Here is a 21,266-nt window from a genome sequence, read left to right as displayed (position 1 = left end):
CCGGGTTCTTAACCCACTTCTGCCATTTACCTGCTGAGTGACCTTGGGCAAATTACTTATGTTCTCAGTGCCTCAGTTTTCTTTTATCTGTAAATTGGGAATACAATACCTGCTCTCTCTCCTAATTAGATTGCAAGCCCATTATGGGACAGGAACTGTGTTCGACCTGATTGTGCGGTATCTAATAACAATAATAGTAACAACTGCGGTAGTTGCTTAGCACAAAGGAAGGACTTCACAAATACCACAATAATAACTATTATTGTTATCACCTCTGAGACCCAAGAGACCTGGGTAATTATCCAATCTCTGCCATTGTCATGCTAGGTAACCACCTGTAAATGGCTTAGCCTCTCCGACCTTCGGTTTCCTCATACACAAATTGGAGAAAATCATATTCGCCTCTTCCTAAATCTCAGAAATTTTATGAGGGTAAGGTAAGGTGATTAATATGCAAACACTTTAGGAAGGTTGCAATCATTATTATTTATAATGGCATTTATTGAGCATCCATTGAGTGCCATGCATTGTACCACCTGATTAAGAAAATAACAAAAAAGCTCGAGAAGTGCTTCCCACCCGCACGAGGATACAACCATAAAACTATGAGTAATCGGAATAATTGAATGTACAATTGAATATACATATTGACTTGAATTTACATTACAGATTGTGACCCCCTTAAGGGCTGGGGACTATGCCTCAGCCACCTATTCGTTTCCCTGTGCTTTGTACACAGTAAGCACATAATGATACTATTACTGCTATATATGAGGATGGACATAAAGTACATATGTTGAAGGTGCCGGTTTGGTGCCTATTTTTTAGAATGGAACAAAAGAAAGAAGTTCCTTTTGCTGTGGGAGCTGGTGTTCATGTGTCCTGTCCTCTGAGATTGAAAACCTTTGATTAACTAATTTGTTTATTCAACTTTATTTCCAAGTTCCCACATTAAAATGACATTTTACAGAATGCACTGCTCTAAAACGTAGTGGAAGGCAGTATTTTTGAATGGGGGTCACCTGCTTTAAAAGGAGGATGTTTACTTGGAATTTAAAACAGAGTTTCCCCACACATTGCCCTCTTTCCATAATGCCAATCATTTCATTCATTTGTTCAACCGCATTTATTGAGTGCTTACTGTGTGCAGAGGACTGTACTAAGCTCCGGGGAGAGGACAATACAATAATGAAAAGAACCATTCACGCAGTGTTTTTGTGCCATGAGAAACGTTTCATCCCAGCTCACAGATGCAAACAGTTAAAGAGTCAGTTTCAAAGGGACCACCATCAGTGGAGGGAGAGTTCTACCATCTTTGTCTGCACCTAACAGTACCTCTCTCCATGCCAGAACTTAGTGGACAAACCCCATCAGCAAACAGTATCAGGAGATTTATGCTATCCCTACGGGTGGAATTGCACTTTGTTCATTTCAAGAGAGGCGAGTTCATTTTCTCCTGGTCCTTTTAACTGTAACTTCTGGTGCCTTTCTGGCAGAAGAGAGAAGGACTTCCCCCTTTCTGCAGAAAAAGCAAGGTGGAGGTGTTCTGAGTTGCTAACTTGATTGAAAGTCTAGGTTTTCTGTTTTAGCAAGCTGGACGTTTGGGTCAAGCCTCCTCCCCATCCACAAAATAAATATCCTATCAAAATCATTTGATTTATAGTAAACCAAGAAAGTCAGATGTGTTAAAAGATACACATCTTCTAACCTGTGTATCTGGAGGAGATGCTTAGCCTTTTGGATCTCTTCATAGGTTGCTAGTTCTTAGCGTACTTCCTTTCTGCACAAACTCTTCCCCGCCGGACATCAATCACCTAATGGTCTTCATGGAGCACATACTGTGTGTCAAGCACTGTACTGAGTGTCTGGGAGAGCACAGTACAATACAGTTGATGGACAGGATCCCTGCCCATAAGGGATAGAGGGGAAGACAGGCATTAAGTTACAAACAAGGGGAAAACAATTACTTGGCACCCAGACACACTCATTCGGGGATGTACCCTAGTTTCTCAGTAGCGTTCTAGCCAGCGCGGTGGTGAGAAGGTGTATGCTATTCATCATCATCATCAATCGTATTTATTGAGCGCTTACTATGTGCAGAGCACTGTACTAAGTGCTTGGGAAGTACAAATTGGCAACATATAGAGACAGTTCCTACCCAACAGTGGGCTCACAGTCTTGACTGCATATCCTTAATGGGGGATAAACTGCCCCGCTGGAGGGGCTCCAGCTCACCCTGCAAGACACGGGGAACCGTCTGGTCCCTAACCCCGGGCTGGAGGATGCATCCCACCAACCGAAAGAGTGGGAACAGAGAGAATACTGGGCAACTTTGGGTGGCCGCTGCTCAATGTGGCCATGTGCCACGCTGGACACCGTGCGGGCCGTGCTGTCGGGTCTGGGGCCGGTGGGTCCCCTCCTAGGCACACATGCCAATGGGGCCAGCCCGGCCCTCGAGACTCCAGGGAGCCCCCCCGTCCCGTGGGCCACTCGGCTCAGCTTCCGAAGAAACCCTAATGCATCTGCTTTGAAACAATTCACACGGGAGCCGGGGCGATCCGGCTCTCTTTCTCGGTGCTCCCTTCTGGACTGTTCGGCTTGACTTCCCCCCTTTTTGTCCCAGGGCGCTGGTGGAGGGGAAGGATTGGGGTGATAGGGGCGAGCGGATGAAGAAAAATGGGCAGGCTCAGCCTCGCCCACTCAGGCCCTCGAACTCGCCCAAGGGCCCTGGGGCCAGTTGGGCCCTCTGCCCTAACATGCTTAGCCATAGCGTGGGAGGAGAAGAGAAGGAGGAGGTGGGAGCAACACCCTCATCGGACATAGGCGTCAGAGGGGCCCTTCTTCCAGCCCGCCTGGGGGCCATGTCCAGTGCTGTACTGGGGCGAAGACGGGGCTGCGGGATGGGGTAGTGGGATGCAAGGAGTGGAATGGACCCTGAGGCAGGAGACTTGCCAGAGGCTGGACCTGAGCAGGGGTGAGTGGGAAGGAGAAAGGGAAGGGGAAAGGGGGGAGAAGGGGAAAGGGGGAAGGAGGAGAAAGGGAAGGGGAAAGAGTAAGAAGGAGGAAAAAGGGAAGGGGAAAGGGGAAGAAGGGGGAGGGGGAGGGGGAAGGGGGGAAGGAGGAGAAAGGTAAGGGGAGAAGGGGAAAGGGGGAGAAGGGGAAGAAGGGGGGAGGGGGACGGGGAAGGGGGAGAAGGGGGAGTGGGAAGGAGGAGACTCACTCGCTCCCCTTTCCCTTTGCCGCTCTCGTACCACTAACCCACAGCCCTGGATCACTGCCACTGTCCGCCTCCTTCGCTCTTATGCTCGAGCTGCCGAACGCTGCTGGCGAAAGTCTAAACACCATGCCAACCTCGTTCACTTCAAGTTTATCCTTTCCTGCCTTAACTCAGCCCTCTCTTCTGCCAGACAAAACTATTTCTCCTCCCTTATTGACACCCTTGCCCATCACCCCCGCCAGCTCTTCCGCACATTCAACTCCCTTCTCAGGCCCCCGGTTCCTCCCCCTCCTCCTTCCCTCATCCCCAACGATCTGGCCTCCTACTTCATTAACAAAATTAAATCCATCAGGTTCGACCTCCCCAAAGTCTCTTCCCCCCCTTCTCCAACCCCCCGGCTCTCAACACTCTCCGCTACTCTCCCATCCTTCCCAGCAGTATCCTCAGAGGAGCTCTCCTCCCTCCTCTCAAGTGCTACTCCAGCCACCTGTGCTTCTGACCCCATTCCCTCTCATCTCATGAAATCTCTCGCTCCATCCCTTCTCCCCTCCTTAACTTCTATCTTCAACCGCTCACTCTCCACTGGTTTCTTCCCCTCTGCCTTCAAACATGCCCATGTCTCTCCCATCCTAAAAAAACCCTCTCTTGACCCCACCTCACCTTCTAGTTATCGCCCCATATCCCTCCTACCATTCCTTTCCAAACTCCTTGAACGAGTTGTCTACACGCGCTGCCTAGAATTCCTCAACAACAACTCTCTCCTCGACCCCCTCCAGTCTGGCTTCCGTCCCCTACATTCCACGGAAACTGCCCTCTCAAAGGTCACCAATGACCTCCTGCTTGCCAAATCCAACGGCTCATACTCTGTCCTAATCCTCCTCAACCTCTCAACTGCCTTTGACACTGTGGACCACCCCCTTCTCCTCAACACGCTATCTGACCTTGGCTTCACAGACTCCGTCCTCTCCTGGTTCTCCTCTTATCTCTCCGGTCGTTCTTTCTCAGTCTCTTTTGCAGGCTCCTCCTCCCCCTCCCATCCTCTTACTGTGGGGGTTCCCCAAGGTTCAGTGCTTGGTCCCCTTCTGTTCTCAATCTACACGCACTCCCTTGGTGACCTCATTCGCTCCCTCGGCTTTAGCTATAATCTCTACACTGATGACACCCAGATCTACATCTCTGCCCCTGCTCTCTCCCCCTCTCTCCAGGCTCGCATCTCCTCCTGCCTTCAGGACATCTCCATCTGGATGTCTGCCCGCCACCTAAAGCTCAACATGTCGAAGACTGAACTCCTTGTCTTCTCTCCCAAACCCTGCCCTCTCCCTGACTTTCCCATCTCTGTTGACGGCACTACCATCCTTCCCGTCTCACAGGCCCGCAACCTTGGTGTCATCCTCGACTCCGCTCTCTCATTCACCCCTCACATCCAAGCCGTCACCAAAACCTGCCGGTCTCAGCTCCGCAACATTACCAAGATCCGCCCTTTCCTCTCCATCCCAACCGCTACCCTGCTCATTCAAGCTCTCATCCTATCCCGTCTGGACTGCTGCATCAGCCTTCTCTCTGATCTCCCATCCTCGTGTCTCTCCCCACTTCAATCCATACTTCATGCTGCTGCCCGGATTATCCTTGTCCAGAAACGCTCTGGGCAAATTACTCCCCTCCTCAAAAATCTCCAGTGGCTACCAATCAATCTGCGCATGAGGCAGAAACTCCTCACCCTGGGCTTCAAGGCTGTCCATCACCTCGCCCCCTCCCACCTCACCTCCCTTCTCTCCTTCTCCAGCCCAGCCCGCACCCTCCGCTCCTCCGCCGCTAATCTCCTCACCGTACCTTGTTCTCGCCAGTCCCGTCATCGACCCCCGGCCCACGTCATCCCCCGGGCCTGGAATGCCCTCCCTCTGCCCATCTGCCAAGCTAGCTCTCTTCTTCCCTTCAAGGCCCTGCTGAGAGCTCACCTCCTCCAGGAGGCCTTCCCAGACTGAGCCCCTTCCTTCCTCTCCCCCTCGTCCCCCTCTCCATCCCCCCATCTTACATCCTTCCCTTCCCCTCAGCACCTGTATATATGTATATATGTTTGTACATATTTATTACTCTTTATTTATTTATTTATTTATTTATTTATTTATTTTACTTGTACATAGCTATTCTATTTATTTTATTTTGTTAGTATGTTTGGTTTTGTTCTCCGTCTCCCCCTTTTAGACTGTGAGCCCACTGTTGGGTAGGGACTGTCTCTATATGTTGCCAATTTGTACTTCCCAAGCGCTTAGTACAGTGCTCTGCCCATAGTAAGCGCTCAATAAATACGATTGATGATGATGATGATGATGAGAAAGGGAAGGGGGAGAAGGGGAAAGGGGGAGAAGGGGAAAAGGGGAGAAGGGGAAAGGGGGAGAAGGGGAAAGAGTAAGAAGGAGGAGAAAGGGAAGGGGAAAGGGGGAAGGGGAGGAAGGGGAGAAAGGGGGAGGGGGGAGGGGGAAGGGGGAGTGGGAAGGAGAAGAAAGGGAAGGGGGAAGGAGGAGAAAGGGAAGGGGAAAGGGGGACGGGGAAGGGGGAGAAGGGGGAGTGGGAAGGAGGAGAAAGGGAAGGGGAAAGGGGGAGAAGGGGGGAGGGGGAAGGGGCGGGGGAACCGTGTGTTGACGGGTCGCTCCGCAGGGGAGGGAGGAGAGGGAGAGGAGGAGGAGGGAGCGGGGGGAGGAGGAGGAGGGGGAGGAGGGGGAGGGGGAGGAGGAGGAGGAGGAGGAGGAGGAGGAGGAGGAGGGGGAGGAGTGACAGCGGCGGGGCCGGCCGCGGGCCGGGATGTGACGAGCGGCTCGCTGTGCATTGTGGGAATTCGCCCAGCCGGGAGACAGAGACAGGCAGAGACAGAGACCGAGACAGGCAGAGACCGAGAGACACCCAGGGCGCGGGGGGGGCGGGGGAACAGAGGGAGCCACCCAGCCACAGGCAGGAGACATATTGCTGCGGGAGCTGCGCTGTAAGTGCCTGACATGGCCGTGTCCCGGGTCTTCTCTGTCCTCCGTGCGGGGCCCCCGGCGGCTTTGGGCCGGCCGCCTCCCTTGCCGTTTGGCCGCCCAACCGGGATACGTTGTTTGGCTCGGTCTCTGTCTGCGGGAGCTGGGGCAGACGGGGCGGCGGCGGGCAGGCGGGGAGAGAGGAAGGGGTCGGAGCCGCTCTCCCCCCCCCCCCCCCTTTTCTTTTCTTGCAAGTGCATTTCACGGGGCGGGGGCGGGGAAACGCGCTGCGAAGCCGCTTGCTTTAAGAAACCGCAAATCAACTTCCGAAACAGAAACAACCCAAACAAAGCAAATAAGCCAAGCGGGGGGGGGGGGGGGGGAGCCTGGGTGTAGAGCCCCTCTTGTTTTTTTTTCCCGGCCGCGGGCAGCGCTATTAAGAGGGAGCCCCTGCAGGATTTCCCTTCCCCCCACCTTCCTTCCTATTCCTCATTCCCTCCACCCCCGTCCCGTCTTCCTCCTCCTCCTCCTCCTCCTCCTCCTCCCACCGTGGGCCGGAGAGCGGGTGGATCTCGCAGCGGTTTGTGCAGGGTGAGGCGCAAGGGCCGGCTCGTCCCGCCGGTCCCCAAGGCGCGGTGGGCAGAAAGAGGGAGCCGCCCGGGGGGTGGTTATTGTCCGTCGGGGTGTCAGAAAAGGGCCCAATGTTGGGTAGGGACTGTCTCTATATGTTGCCAATTTGTACTTCCCAAGCGCTTAGTCCAGTGCTCTGCACATAGCGCTCAATAAATATGATTGATTAAGTCTCACTCGGGGGATGCGGAGTTCATTTCTCCGCATTGTCTCCCCCTTTTTAGACTGTGAGCCCACTGCTGGGTAGGGGCCGGCTCTCGATGTTGCCAGCTTGGACTTCCCAAGCGCTTAGTACAGCGCTCTGCACACAGTAAGCGCTCAGTAAATACGATTGATTGATTGATTTCTCGGCGGAGCGAGCGATGGGGCGGGGGGAGCGGGCCCCGCCCGGCCCGCGCCACCTTTTGTTTGCAGCATGGCCGGGAGCTACCGGATTGTTTGCTTTTCTTTTGTTTTTAAAGGCAACTCCCGCCAAAGCCCCGGTGGGGCCGCGGGGGGAGCCGATCCGAGGTTTCGGGGGGCCCCGACGGCACGGGATGGGGGGAGCACGTGCTGTGGCTCGTCACCTAGCAACAGGTCGGAGGGGGCGACTCCCCCCCCCCCCCCACCTTGGACCCCCCCCTCCACCCGCTCACCCTTTTCTTCGGGGAGAAACGAGGCCGGGGGAGACCAGTGAAACTGCCCAAAGCGTCTGTAATTCGAGCTTCCCCTCCGAGTTGGGCCTTGTTGTTGCCGCAGAAAAAAGAAAACACTTTCCTCCCCCCGAAAGCCGAGCACCGAGGCTCCCATTGCATTTGAAAGTGATGCCATAAGGACGGTTATGGCATCGCACAGTAAGCGCTCAATAAATACGATGGATTGATGGATTGACGGTTCCCAGGAACGGAGAATTCCGGGGGCCTGCCCTCCCTCTGCCCATCCGCCAAGCTAGCTCTCTTCCTCCCTTCAAGGCCCTACTGAGAGCTCACCTCCTCCAGGAGGCCTTCCCAGACTGAGCCCCTTCCTTCCTCTCCCCCTCGTCCCCCCTCCCATCCCCCCATCTTACCTCCTTCCCTTCCCCACAGCACCTGTATATATGTATATATGTTTGTACATATTTATTACTCTATTTTACTTGTACATATCTATTCCATTTATTTTATTTTGTTAGTATGTTTGGTTTTGTTCTCTGTCTCCCCCTTTTAGACTGTGAGCCCACTGTTGGGTAGGGACTGTCTCTATATGTTGCCAACTTGTACTTCCCAAGCGCCTATTACAGTGCTCTGCACACAGTAAGCGCTCAATAAATACGATTGATTGATTGATTGATTGATTTTGGGGTTTGAGGGACTACAGTTAAAGCAGGCTTCTTACACAGGCACAGTTAGTTTTAGGACCACTTGGATGGTGGCCAAGGAACACGGTCACCTCAGGGCAAATTTAGAAATATGGTGCTCTTTTTTCATGGTATTTATTAAGCGCTTACTATGTGCCAAGCACTGTTCTAAGCACTGGGGGGATACAAAGTAATCAGGTTGTCCCACGGGGACTCACAGTCTTAATCTCCATTTTACAGATGAGGGAACTGAGGCACAGAGAAGTTAAGTGACTTGCCCAAAGTCACACAGCTGACAATTGGTGGAGCTGGGATTTGAACCCATGACCTCTGACTCCAAAGCCCATGCTCTTTCCACTGAGCCACACTGCTTCTCTGTCTTTTGCCCCCCCGCCCCCCCCCCCCCCCCCCCCCCCCCCCCCCCGTCTATCTTCAGTCAGTATATTTTGGAAACCCCAAGCACAGAGTACAGTCAGCGCTCAATCAGTGCAACTGATGGAAAGATTTTGCTGTGCAGAGTTTAATTACTTCCCATTGTATCCTCCTCCCACTGTCGATCCTTTCTCTCCATCTCCCCCATTAGATTGTGAACTCCTCCAGGCCAGGAAATGTATGTCTTGCTTCTTGTGCACTTGACTAGTGATGTATGTCTTGCTTCTTGTGCACTTGACTAGTGTTTGGTGCTCAAGCAATACCACTGAGTGATTGCCTTTGAAAGTTGTCTCCTTTAATTCCCTGAAATGGATCACTTTCCTTTTTTCCCCACTCCCTTAACAATGCATAGGAAACCCCATCACAGACTCCATGGAAACATTTCCTGAACATTTCGGCTCCCCGCAATCCTCCTCGCATTTTTACTCTGTCCAATTCCTCCAGCTGTGCTCAGTAGGTGCGTTAAAAAGAATGTTGCCATTCTCCAAATCGCTGCCCTGTTCTCCTTAATTCATCCGCTGTCTGCAGAAGCAGGTTTGCCCCACCCGGGATGCAGGTTTGTAGATATTGCCATCAGGTGCTATGCGGAGGAGGCTTTATTGTGACCGAAAAAAGGTTGAGACCAAGTTAAGGTTTCTCAGGTGTCAGAAAGGTCTAGTCAACCGGAAAAGATGGTCATTTTATTGATGGTATGGGGGAAAAAAAAAGAGGAACTGAACGCTATAGAATTGCAAATGCCAGAATGTGTAGGAACAAGTTATTTGGTAATGCTTTAAAAAGAAAATTGGGCAGGTTAACGTGCTGCTCGGTGTTTCTGTGGCCTCTGATCTTGCCTCCCTTATCCACCTTTAAAGGTCACAAATACCTGAAAACTTCCCTAAGAAAGACCGACTCTAAGGTACTTCTCTCTAGATCTGTCAATAATAGTATTCATCTTTCATTCTGAGTGTTACCCCTAAGCATGCTAAAGGAAGTTTTTCTTTTTTTTTTGTTGACTGTCAGTTCTCATCATTGTCAGAACTATGGAGCTATATTTGAATGTCTTACTAAGTATTTGGGGCGGTTTGCCAGAGCAGATAACTGTTATTGCCAGGATCCAGTCAGGGGCTAGTGCTTGCCTATCATCTGGTACCTGGGGAAATCAAAGTTGAGACAGTCATTCCAAAATATGTGCGACCTCCAAGTGTGAGACTCCCTTGTCACTAGCTCAGTGGATCACTTGACAGAGCCCCTTGCCTTGCATAATTTCAGGAAGGAACCTGATTTCTCTTAACTGAAGGGAGGGTAACAAATGAATCGAGCAGCTCTCTTTGGCGGGATTCCTCTTCTCTGATGAAACCCAGAAATCAAGTACGTAGGCATGAGAGGGCTTTCCCGCTGAGTTTTTCCTTTATTGTGCCTCCCTCTTAGGATCTGGTATCTGAGATAACCCTAGGGAAAGCTGATGGCACTTTCACTCAACATTCCTCTAGGAAGGATACTCTAAAGAGAATCCAGCGCACTTCCAAGTGGTGCTTTTATGAATGGGCCCAGATCACATTTCTGATTGGTTGCCCTCATCTGCCAATCAATCAAAATGCCTTTACCCCCAACAGCACAGTGAGAGATGGTTATTGTACCGTATCCTGCTACCTCCCGGGAGGTGACAGGAGTCACATTGTTAAACATTTGTAGGATGGAAATGAGTGGAAGAGAATGTTATTAATAGGATTAGCATCTCACGCTCTGGAATTAAAGGGCTCGGATTTGTTGTGGGGACTGGGATTGAGGGAAGACTGATGACGTGCTTGTGGGTCTCCCCCAACTTGAGACCATTATCCTGGGACAGCAATTCCTAATATATATTCTTCCCACCATTGGCCAAGAATCAGCCATCCCGGTTGGTGGGTTCAGGGAGGGGAGGGAGCGGGGCTATTGCCACCTGAATAATAATAATAATAATAATGATGGTATTTGTTAAGCACTTACTATGTGCAAAGAACACTGTTCTAAGCGCTTGGGGGATACAAGGTGATCAGGTTGTCCCACGTGGGGCTTACAGTCTTAATCTCCATTTTACAGATGAGGTAACTGAGGCACAGAGAAGTTAAGTGGCTTGCCCAAGGTCACACAGCTGACAAGTGGTGGAGCCAGGATTCGAACCTGTGACCTCTGACTCCCAAGCCCGCGCTCTTTCCACTGAGCCCCGCTGCTTCTCAATAGGTGCCGTGATTAGGCTTAAGGAGCTCTTTATTCATTACTAATATGTGATGGCTAACTGAAGTTCGCAATTGACCCTTTTGGGCTGTTAGAGCTCCGCAGTAGGGACTGCCCAGATCAAGGCGGTGCAATTCAAACCGGATGGGGGAGGTGAGCTATTGGATTCGGAAGACTGGGTTTATATAGGATAGCAGAGTGGTGAGAGACAGGGTGAGGTGTCTTGGCTGCGGCCGTTTCAGCCCACCTCCTTGACTGCCGTAAAGCCTGAAGTAGGCAGTCAGAAGCTAGAAACCTTTTCTGAATCTGCTGTTCATCATCGCGTGTGACCTTGGGCAAATCCTAAACCGTTCTGAGCCTCAGTGGCCTGCCTTTAGCAGAGGACAATTATGTTTGTGATTCCCAATCAATGAATGGTTTTTGTTGAGTGCTTGTTTTATGCAGAGCACTGTATTAAGAAGAATAATCTAATAATAATGGCATTTATTAAGCGTATACAATGTGCAGAGCACTGTTGTAAGCGCTCGGGAGGTTACAAGGTGATCAGGTTGTCCCACAGGGGGCTCACGATCCCCATTTTACAGATGAGGTAACTGAGGCCCAGAGAAGTTAAATGACTTACCCAAAGTCACACAGCTGACAAGTGGCGGAGCCAGGATTTCCATGACCTCTGACTCCAAAGCCCGGGCTCTTTCCACTGAGCCACGCTGCTTCAGTGTTTGAGTGCTTAAGTGTTTGAGGCAGTACAATAGCGTAGGTAGAGACGATCCCTGCTGCCCTAAAGGAGCTTACAATCTAGCTACCGATAAGGGAAGCCATGGAGCATAAGGATATGTACATAAGTGGGATAGAGGTTGGGATGGGGTCTTAACGTACTTAGGGGGTATGGCCTCAAGTGCGTAGGCCTCTCAGAAGGGAGGGAGAGTAGAGTGGGGAGATGAGAGATTAGCCAGGGAAGGCTTCCTGGTGGACATATGATTTTGGTAAGGCTTTAAAGATGGGGAGAGTTCTGGTCTCTTAGATATGAAGGGAAAAGGAGTTCCAGAAAGGAGGGAGGATTGTGTAGAAGCAGCATGGTGTAGTGGAGAGACCACGGGCTTGGGAGTCAGAGGGTCATGGGTTCTAATCCCAGTTCTGCCACTTGTCTGCTGTGGGACCTTGGGCAAGTCACCTCACTTCACTTCTCCGTACCTCTGCTACCTCATCTGTAAAATGGGGATTGAGACTGAGAGCCCCACATGGGACAGGGACTGTGTCCAACCCGATCTGCTTGTATCCATCCACCCTACCATTTAGTACAGTGCCTGGTACATAGTAAGCACTTAACTAGTACCACAGTTATTATTATTATTATTATTATGTAAGCAGTGGAGATGAAATTGTGGCCCAGTAGGTTATGAGTATGGAGTTATGAGTAGCAAAGCATAAAGGCTGTGTTATAGTGGAAGAGGGGTTAGGAGAGAGCTGATTGAATGCCTTCCATCAATAGTATTTATTAAGCGCTTTGTGCAGAGCACCGTACTAAGTGCTTTGGAGAATAATAGAAATGGTAGATGCAATCCTTGCCAACGATGAGCTTGCATAATAATAATAATTGTGGTTATGGGATAGAGTGGGAGAAGCCAGTAGTGAGGAGTTTCTGCTTTGTGCAGAGATGGATGGGCAACCATTGGAGATTTGTGAGAAGTGGGGAGATGTGTGCAGAGCTCTTTTTTTTTTAATCCTTCAAGTAGCAAAGAGAAGTAAGGAATGGAAAAGTTGGAGGCAGACTGATGCAGTAGTTGAGGTGGGGTCTGGTATAAGTGCTTGGACTAGTGTGGTGGTAGTTTGGAGGGGTTAGAATATGAAGATGTAAAAATAGAACTGACAGGATCTGGTGACTGAGTGAATGTTTTGAGTTGAAGGAGAGAGGTCAGTCAAGGATAATGCCAAGGTTGTGGTGAGAAGGAGAATGGTGCTGTCCACAGTGATGGGAAAGTCATGGAGAGGAGAGAGTTTGGGAGGGAAGATGAAGAGTTTTGTTTTGGACATGTTGAGTTTGAGTCGTCGGCAGGATGTCCAAGTAGAGATGTCCTGAAGGCAGGAGGAAATGCAAGACTGAAGAGAAGTCAGGGCTAGAGAGGTAGATTTAGGAATCGTCAGCATTGAGGTAGTAGTTGAAACAAATCCGTTCTCCAAGGGAGTGGATGTCGATGGAGAATAGAAAGGGCCACAGAGCTAAGCCCTGAGAGACTCCCACAGTTAGAGGATGGGAGGCAGGGGAGGAGCCAATGAAGGAGGCTTCGGAGGAGAACCGGGAGAGGGCAATGTCAGACCCAGATATCTGACAAGCCAGAAACCAGAGGAAAATACACCCAATTGTATACCACAGTGGCTACGTTCTTGTAGAACATTTTGTTAAGATTCACCGCGTAGCACTCACTCTGTCGCCAACTTGGATACACACTTGATCTCATTATTTCTAGTCACTGTTCAATCCCTATCCTCACCAACTCTGAAATCTCTCTTTCTGACCACAACCTCCTCCCCTGTCTTCTCTCCCACACACCTCCTCCCTGCAGTTCTGTCCCGTTCCCCCACAGAGACCTCTGATCTTTAGGCCCCATCCAATTTTTTCAAGTCATCACTCCCTAGTTAGCCTCCATCCCCAAACTACCTTCCCTTATGACCGAATTGACACCCTCAGTACCACCCTCCCTCCTGAACTCAATGCACTCGCTCCCCTGTCCTTTCGGCAGTCTTGTACCACTAACCCACAGCCCTGGATCACCTCCCCAGTCCGCCTCCCTCACTCTTGTGCATGAGCCGGATATCAGATATCTAGATATCAGGCCGACCTCATCCACCTGAAGTTCATCCTTGCATGCTTTAACTCTGCCCGGCAAAACTGACACCCATACCCATTACCCCCGCCCGTTGTTCCAGATATTTAACTCCCTCCTCAGATACCCTGTCTCCTGCCTTCCCCATTCCTTGCTCCTAATGACCTGGCTACCTACTTTATTGAAAAAAGCGAAACTTCAACTCTCCCATTCTTCCCAGAAATATTTCGAGAGGAGATCTCCTGCCTTCTCTCAAAATACACCCCTCCACCTATGCATCCAACCCCATCCCTTCATACCTTATCAAAACACTTGCCACTCCCTTCTTCCCTCCCTGACCACCATCTTCAACTGTTTGTTCTCCAGTGGCGTCTTCCACACCGGTTTCAAACATGCTTATGTCTCCCCTACCCTGAAAAAACCCTCCCTTGACCCCACAGCTCCCTCCAGGTATTGCCCCATCTCCCTCCTACCATTCCTCTCCAAACTCCTTGAGTTGTCTGCACCCGCCGTCTCAAGTTCTTCTCCTCCAATTCTCTCCTTGACCCCCTCCAATCTGGCTTTCGTCCCCTTCACTCCACAGAAACTGCCCTCCCAAAGGTCCCGGATGATCTCCTTCTGGGCAAATCCAATGTCTTCTACTCCATCTTAATCCTCCTTGACCTTTGAGTTGTCTTTGACATGAACTGTTAACCAACCCCTTCTTCTGGAAACCTTATTTAACCTCGGTTTTACTGACACCGTCCTCTCCTGGCCCTCCTATCTCTCTGGTCGATCAGTCTCAATCTCTTTCATAGGCTCCTCCTTTGCCTCCCACCCCCTAACTTTGGTGGTCCCTCAAGGTTCAGTTCTGGGTCCCCTTCTATTCTCTATCTACACCCATTCCCTTGGGGAACTCATTCGGTCCCATGGCTTCAACTACCACCTCTGTGCAGATGATACCCAAATCTACATCTCCAGCCCCGATCTCTCTCCCACTCTGCAGTCTCCCATTTCCTCCTGCCTTCAAAACATCTCTGCTTGGTTGTCCTGCTGTCACCTCAAACTTCACGTGTCTAAAACTGAACTTATCTTCCCACCCCAACCCTGTCCTCCCCTTGACTTTCCCATCACTGTAGATGGCACCACCATCCTTCCTGTCTCAGAAGCCTGTAACCTTGGCGTTATCCTTGACTCCCCTCTCTCATTCAACCCACGTATGCAGTCCATCACTAAATCCTGTCATTTCGACCTTCACGTCGCTGTAATCCTCCCTTTCCTCTCCATCCAAACTGCTACCACGTTAATGCAATCACTTATCGTATCCCACATTGATTACCGTATCAGCCTCCTTGTTGACCTCCCTGCCTCCTATTTCTCCCCTCTCCGGTTCTCTGTTGCTCGGATCATTTTTCTATAAAAACGTTCAGTTGGTATTTCCCCACTCCTGAAGAGCCTCCAGTGATTGTCCATCCACCTCCTCATCGACCAGAAACTCCTCACCATTGGCCTTAAAGCCCTCAATCACCTAGCCCCCTCCTACCTCACTTTACTACTCTCCTACTCCAACCCAGCCCGCACACTTCCCTCTCTAATGCCAACCTACTCACTATACTTCAGTCTCGTCTATCTCACCACCAGCCTCTTGCCCACGTCCTGCCTTTGTCCTGGAACACCCTCCCTCTTCATATCCACTAGACAGGTACTCTCCCAACCTTCAAAGCCTTACTGAAGGCACGTCTCCTCCAAGTGGGCTTCCTCGCCTAAACCCTCATTTCCTCTTCTAACTCCCTTTGCGTCACCCTGTCTTGCTCCCTTTACTCAACACGCCAGCCTCCAGCCCCACCGCACTTATGCATCGTACCCATAATGTATTCATTTAAAGTCTGTCTCCCCGTCTAGACTGTAAGGTTGTTGTGGGCAGGGAATGTGTCTGTTGTTGTGTTGTACTCTCCCAAGCGCTTAATACAGTGCCCTGCATGCAGTAAGCGCTGAATAAATGCTATTGATGGATTGATCGAAGCCACCTGCATGTGTGCGTGCAACCATGTTTCCAGACAGACAGAAGAATGTTCCCTCATTTTGCTGCCAAGTTCTGGACAAGACTCAGATAAAAGCACATGTTCTGCCTGAGTTGAGTATGTTTCCCTCGGCTCTTAGGGTTGTCCAATTCAACAGCCAGGAATTTCTGTCTCCTCAGACCAACGTGCTGCATGTAATTCCTGAAAACATCAGTCTTTGCTTTGCCTCAGCTCAGCCCTCACCCCCTTTTTTTTTTTTTTTTACCATACCCTCATTTCTTGGACTGCAAAGTCAGTCAGTCTTATTTACTGAGCACTTACTGTGTGCAGAGTACTATACTAAGTGCTTGGGAGAATACAATATAGTGCCTCCCATTCATAGAGATAATTTTGGTGTTCATTAAAGGTTCAAAATATGCCTACTATGTGCCGAGAACTGTACTAAGTGCTAGGGTAGATACAAAATTATCAGGTTGGACACAGTCCCTGTCCCACGTGGAGCTCATGGTCTAAGAGGAAAGGAAAACAGGTATTTTAATCCCCATTTTACAGATGAGGAAACTGAGGCACAGAGAAGTGGAAGGATTAACTAGAACCTTTTGAAAAGGTGGGAGTCAGCTGCTTGGTTTTGACCTCATCTGTGGGTTTAGAGTGAATTTTCCAGCAGATCAGGGTATCCAAGTGAAAAACCTGACCTGTAACTAAGTTAACTTCTCTGTTAGGGTTGTTCTGATCCATCAATATTTATTTATTCATTATTTAGTATTTATTGGCTGCTGACTGTGCACCGGCTGCTTTATAAACCCTGGAATACAGTCCGTCAGACATAAACTCCTTCTTCAGCATTAGGTCTTTTGAAATTTGGTAGTGTCCTAAGGGGCCCAGAGGCATCTATAATTCCCCGCCCCCAGGGTATAAATGAATTTTGCTGACCACAGTTAGTAGCTGTAAGAAAATGTCTCCTTGTCCATTGCTGATTGCTTGTGTTCAACATGCTGCAAAGGGTACATACACCCTCCCTTCATTCTAAATGCAGGGAAAGTCCAAGATTTTCCAGGTTCCTTGCAATAGCATCCTGGAGCTTCTAATTCCTGATTGTTGTGCCTACTTGCTGCCCTCGAGGTGACAGTAGCAGAGCTCGCCTACGGTCAGTCAGTGGTTCATAGCTACTGAACGCTTGGGAGAGTACAATGCAAAGAGTTGGTAGACGCGATCCCTGCCCACGACGAGTTTGCAGTCTACAGGGAAATAAGGAAATTTGCGGTCTTCCTCTAAGTATAGAAGTAGACATTCAGCCATGTTGGGTTGTGTAGAGCCAAGGAAAGCTAGAGCAGCGTTGTGATTTGTGTGTTTACAATGATGCTGCTGCCTTGAAGATTACCTAGTGCTTTCAGGTTACTTCTCCCATTTTTGTCGACACTCCATTCCAGTGAGATAGGATCGTTTTTCCCCATTTCCAGATGGGGAAACTGAGGCTCAGAAAGGGTAAGTCGTTTGCCCAGAGTCCCACAACAGGCCAGTGGCAAAGCCAGGACTGGACCCCAGATCCTCTGATGCCCAGACCCTATGTTCTTTCTCCTATTCCATGCTGCCGCCTTTCAAAAGATGTGGGAATTAAGACCTCCAAATTGAGGTTATTTTCCGAGACTGATTCAGTGCTCAAGACTTGTAGTGTAAGAGGAGAGGAACTGTGCAAAATATGAAGTTGCCTGTTGGCAGCCTCAGTTAACTCCTTTATTCATCGTTTCTTAAATTCAACCTCTGACCAGATGACATTTGAAATCGGAGCTGAGGGCTAATGTAGAATGAAAGATGCTGCGTCTTTTCCCCAAATGTGCAAAGTGTGTGTGTGTGTGTGTGTGTGTGTGTGTGTGTGTGTGTGTGTGTTTTGGAGGGGGTGGGGCTGGGGAGGGCGTTGAAGGGGAACTACAGGCTTTGGAGACATGGGACACCATGCGTGGAGCTTTTGGCAACATGAAAGAGTTCGGATTTGCATTTGGGTCATGCTTCTGGTACTCTGCTTCAGAGAGTTGAACGTGACATGAACGTTCCTTGTCATGCGGACAGTCTGTCTACTGATTCTGCTTTCTCTGCCATATGCCAACTAGAACCATTCGCTCCCGGCGACCAAGGAATTCCCTGCAGCTCAGTATCTTAAACATAGAGTGAGCTTTCCCATTTGTCTGTTTCGTATTGTACAGCTGTGAAGAATAGCTGGTGGCTATTTTGATGATGATGATGATGATGATAGCATTTGTTAAGCACTTACTATGTGCCAAGCACTGTTCTAAGAGCTGGGGAGGATACAGGGTGATCAGGTTGGCCCACATGAGGCTCAACAGCCTTAATCCCCATTTTACAGATGAGGTAACTGAGGCCCAGAGAAGTGAAGTGACTTGCCCAAAGCGGAGAAGCTGACAAGCGGAAGAGCCGGAATTAGAACCCACGACCTCTGACTCCCAAGCCTGGGCTCTTTGCACTGAGCCACGCTGCTTCTCTGCTGTGCTGTTTGAACCTGAGCACGTGATTCTAGGTTACAAGATCCAGAGACTACCCTGATCGGAGCATTTAAAGCCCTGCTCACTCTGTTTATAAATAATATTTACTCTAATATTATTTGTCCCTAATTTGTCTGCCCTCATTGTGGGCTGTTTTCTTCCATGTTTCACGTGTCTGGTTTTTGAAAAATGGTATTTAAAGGTTTACTATGTACCAGGCACTGTAATAAACTCTGGGGTAGAGAGAAGCTAATCAGGTTGGACACCGTCGCTGTCCCACATGGGGCTCACAGTCTTAATCCCCATTTTACAGATGAGGTAATTGAGGCACGGAGAAGTGAAGTGACTTGCCCAAAGTTGCACAGTGAACAAGTGGCAATGCTGGGATTAGAACCCAAGTCTTCTGGCTTCCAGGCCCGGGCTCTTTCTATTATGCCACCGTGCTTCTCAAGTATTGAATACAGTACATGACACTCAGTAGGTGCTCAATAACCACAATTAACATTGAACACTGGTAAATTCTGGGCATCACTATGTGGAGAAACATGAAAAGGTTGGAGGAATCCAGAGGAGAGTTTAGTACAGTGCTCTGCACACAGTAAGCACTCAGTAAATACGATTGAATGAATGAAAGAGCTGAGAGAGAGAGCAGACTGAAGGTTGAAATTAAGATGAATTTCAAATACAAGGATTTATTAGGTAGTTGATACTAGCCCCCTTGGAGAGGGAAGCTGATGGCTCTCTACAGTCATCACTGCTGGTTTTCCAGTAAAGTCAAGTCAACTGCATGGCCTGTTGACTGGGGGCTATCCTCTCCCCGAGGAAAGTCCTATGCCAATGGGTGGCTTTGGCCATTGATGGTTCGTTTGCGGATGAGGCAGCAATGGCCCATGCAATGTTCTGGGTGTCTGGGTGAAATAATAATAATTGTAGTATTTGTTATGCGTTTTCCGTGTGCCAAGCACTGTACTTAGAGCGGTGGGGGGATACAAGTCAATCAGGTTGGACGCAGTCGCTGTCCCACATGGGGCTCACAGTCTAAGTCAGAGGGAAGGCAAGTGTCGAATTCCCCTTGTCCAGATTAAGGAGACTGAGGCATGAAGATATTAAATGACTTGCCCAAAGTCACGCAACAGGCAAATGGCACTATTTGGTGAAGCACAGGTCACCCCAAGTAGGACGGAGACTAGAAGAGGTGCCCGAAGCCCAGCCCGCCTCACCATCAGTCAGTGGTATTTATTGAGCACTCACTGTGGGCAGAGCACTGTACTACTCCTCAAGCTTGGCGATGACCACGTCTGGGGAACCTCCATCATGTGGCACAAGAACAAAGAGCAGGAGGCTTTTCCGCCTCATCTCACAGTCAGGAGCATCGCCTCTGAGCAGAAAGATTGTTCTAGCTATGGCTGGCCTTGGTTTTCAGTCAGTCAATCAACAGTATTTATTGAGCCCTTACAGTGTGCAGAGCAATGTACTGACTGCCTGGGAGAGTACAATAGCAAAGAGGCAGGTGTTGATGATCCCTGCCCACAAGGAGCTTATAGACTAGAGAGGGCGGCAGACATTAAAATGAACTACCGATGGAGATTACATAAGCGTGCCGGGACTGGGGAAGGGGTGAAGCTTAAGGTGCTTTTGAAGATAGTTTGGAGAAGAGAAAGTTCAAGGGAGGGAAGTAGGGAGAATTTCTTGCCGTTCTGAGTTGAATTTACCAAGAAAGCATGAAATCAACGAAGGAGCCTTCTAAGGAGAACCATGGGTGAGCCCGATTTCTTCCATCTCCAGTGTCTTCTGAGATGCGTGGAGAGGCCGAGGCAAGAGGTCCCCAGGCGCCCGCAGCCCGTGTCCATGGTGGTGGATGCCGGTAGTTTGGCGTTAGTTAAAGCAGCTTTACCCTACAGATGATCCCTCTTTGCTACAGTAGTGCCCTTGTCCTCAAAAGACAGAGCGAGAGTAGCAGAGCCAGCTCGGGCTTCAAGAACCTAAGCACTCGGTGTCAGTGGAGCACGCTCCAGAGGTGGCTTGAGGGAAACGTATAAGAACGTACCTCTTCCTCTGCAGTGGGTTCCACTGCTGAGCTTTCCCTGAAAAGTCATCTTGAGACTCCTTCATTCTTTCATATGCTTCAGCTGACTGCACCATGAGAACTGAGCCCTGCCGGGCCACTGCTACAGCAGACCATAGATCTCTCCAGCTCAGGACTTTGTCTTCTCTGCCAGGGACAGTGGGATGATTGGAGGAACTGGGTGACGTTGCCCTGCTGGTGGGCATCCTGATATTTGGGGGGGGGGGGGTGTCACCATGCCCTCTCTAAGGTCACCGATGACCTTCTTGCCAAATCCAACGACCTCTAATCCATCCTGTGGACCGATCCCTTCTCCTGGAAACATTATCTAGCCTTGGCTTCATTGACACTGTCTTCTGCTGGTTCTCCTCCTATCTCTCTGACTGTTCCTTTTCGGTCTGTCTTGTGGGCTCCTTGTCTGCCTCCCACCTTGAACTGTTGGAATCCCTCCTGTTGGGTCCCCTTCTTATCCCCACTACCTTAGAGAACTCATTCACTCCCTCAGCTTCAATCAACTACCATCTCTACAGGCGTGATTCCCAAATCTTCCTCGCCAGTCCTGACCCCTCTTGTTTTCTGCAGTCTCACATTGCCTCCTGCCTTCAGGACAGGGGCGGTGGTACATTTTGCTCTACGAAATATTATTCAGGCAAAATCTATCAAGAGGATAGCTAATGACTGATCTTCTCGTAAGTTTAGCAGATCACCCGATCTAAGCAGGGGATGGTGCCGGGGAGAAGGGAGGTGGGACTTTTTGTGAAGCTCGGGAGGAGTGAATCGCGATGAAGCAGGGGCAAGGTTTCCACCAAAACATGTGCGGGTGAACCTGGAATTGACCCCCGTGGCAGGGGCAGGGGAGACCCCAGTCTGGGCCGCCTCAGCCAGTGGCTCTCCCTGCCAGCTGCTGCATCTACCACTAGTCATTCAGTCAGCCCTAGTTATTGAGAGCTTACTGTGTGCTCTACACTGTACTAAGCGCTTGAGAGAGTACAATAAAACAATGAACAGATATAGTCCCTGCTCACAGTGAGCTTATAGTCTAACTGGAACTGTGGGAGCCAGAGCTCTCCTCACTGGTCATAGAGAGCTGCTGTTGGTATTTCCGCCAGTCCAGGTAGGTGGAGGGAGATGCATCTG

General features: G+C 49.9%; 1 protein-coding gene across 1 annotated transcript in view; it reads left to right on the top strand.

Moving 5' to 3' along the window:
* The first annotated feature begins 6,091 nt into the window (after positions 1 to 6,091).
* The window catches only part of LOC119950012 (core histone macro-H2A.1), a 111,431-nt gene continuing 96,256 nt past the window's right edge, over positions 6,092 to 21,266 (top strand). Inside the window, exon 1 of the mRNA XM_038771893.1 lies at positions 6,092 to 6,194. The gene's annotated coding sequence lies outside the window, so the exon portion shown is untranslated. The remainder of the gene's footprint in view (positions 6,195 to 21,266) is intronic.

The sequence above is a fragment of the Tachyglossus aculeatus genome, chromosome X1, assembly GCF_015852505.1.
Source record: "Tachyglossus aculeatus isolate mTacAcu1 chromosome X1, mTacAcu1.pri, whole genome shotgun sequence".
NCBI classification, from domain to species: domain Eukaryota; kingdom Metazoa; phylum Chordata; class Mammalia; order Monotremata; family Tachyglossidae; genus Tachyglossus; species Tachyglossus aculeatus.
Note: the sequence above shows the minus strand (reverse complement) of the source record. Positions and strands in the feature narration are given on the sequence as shown.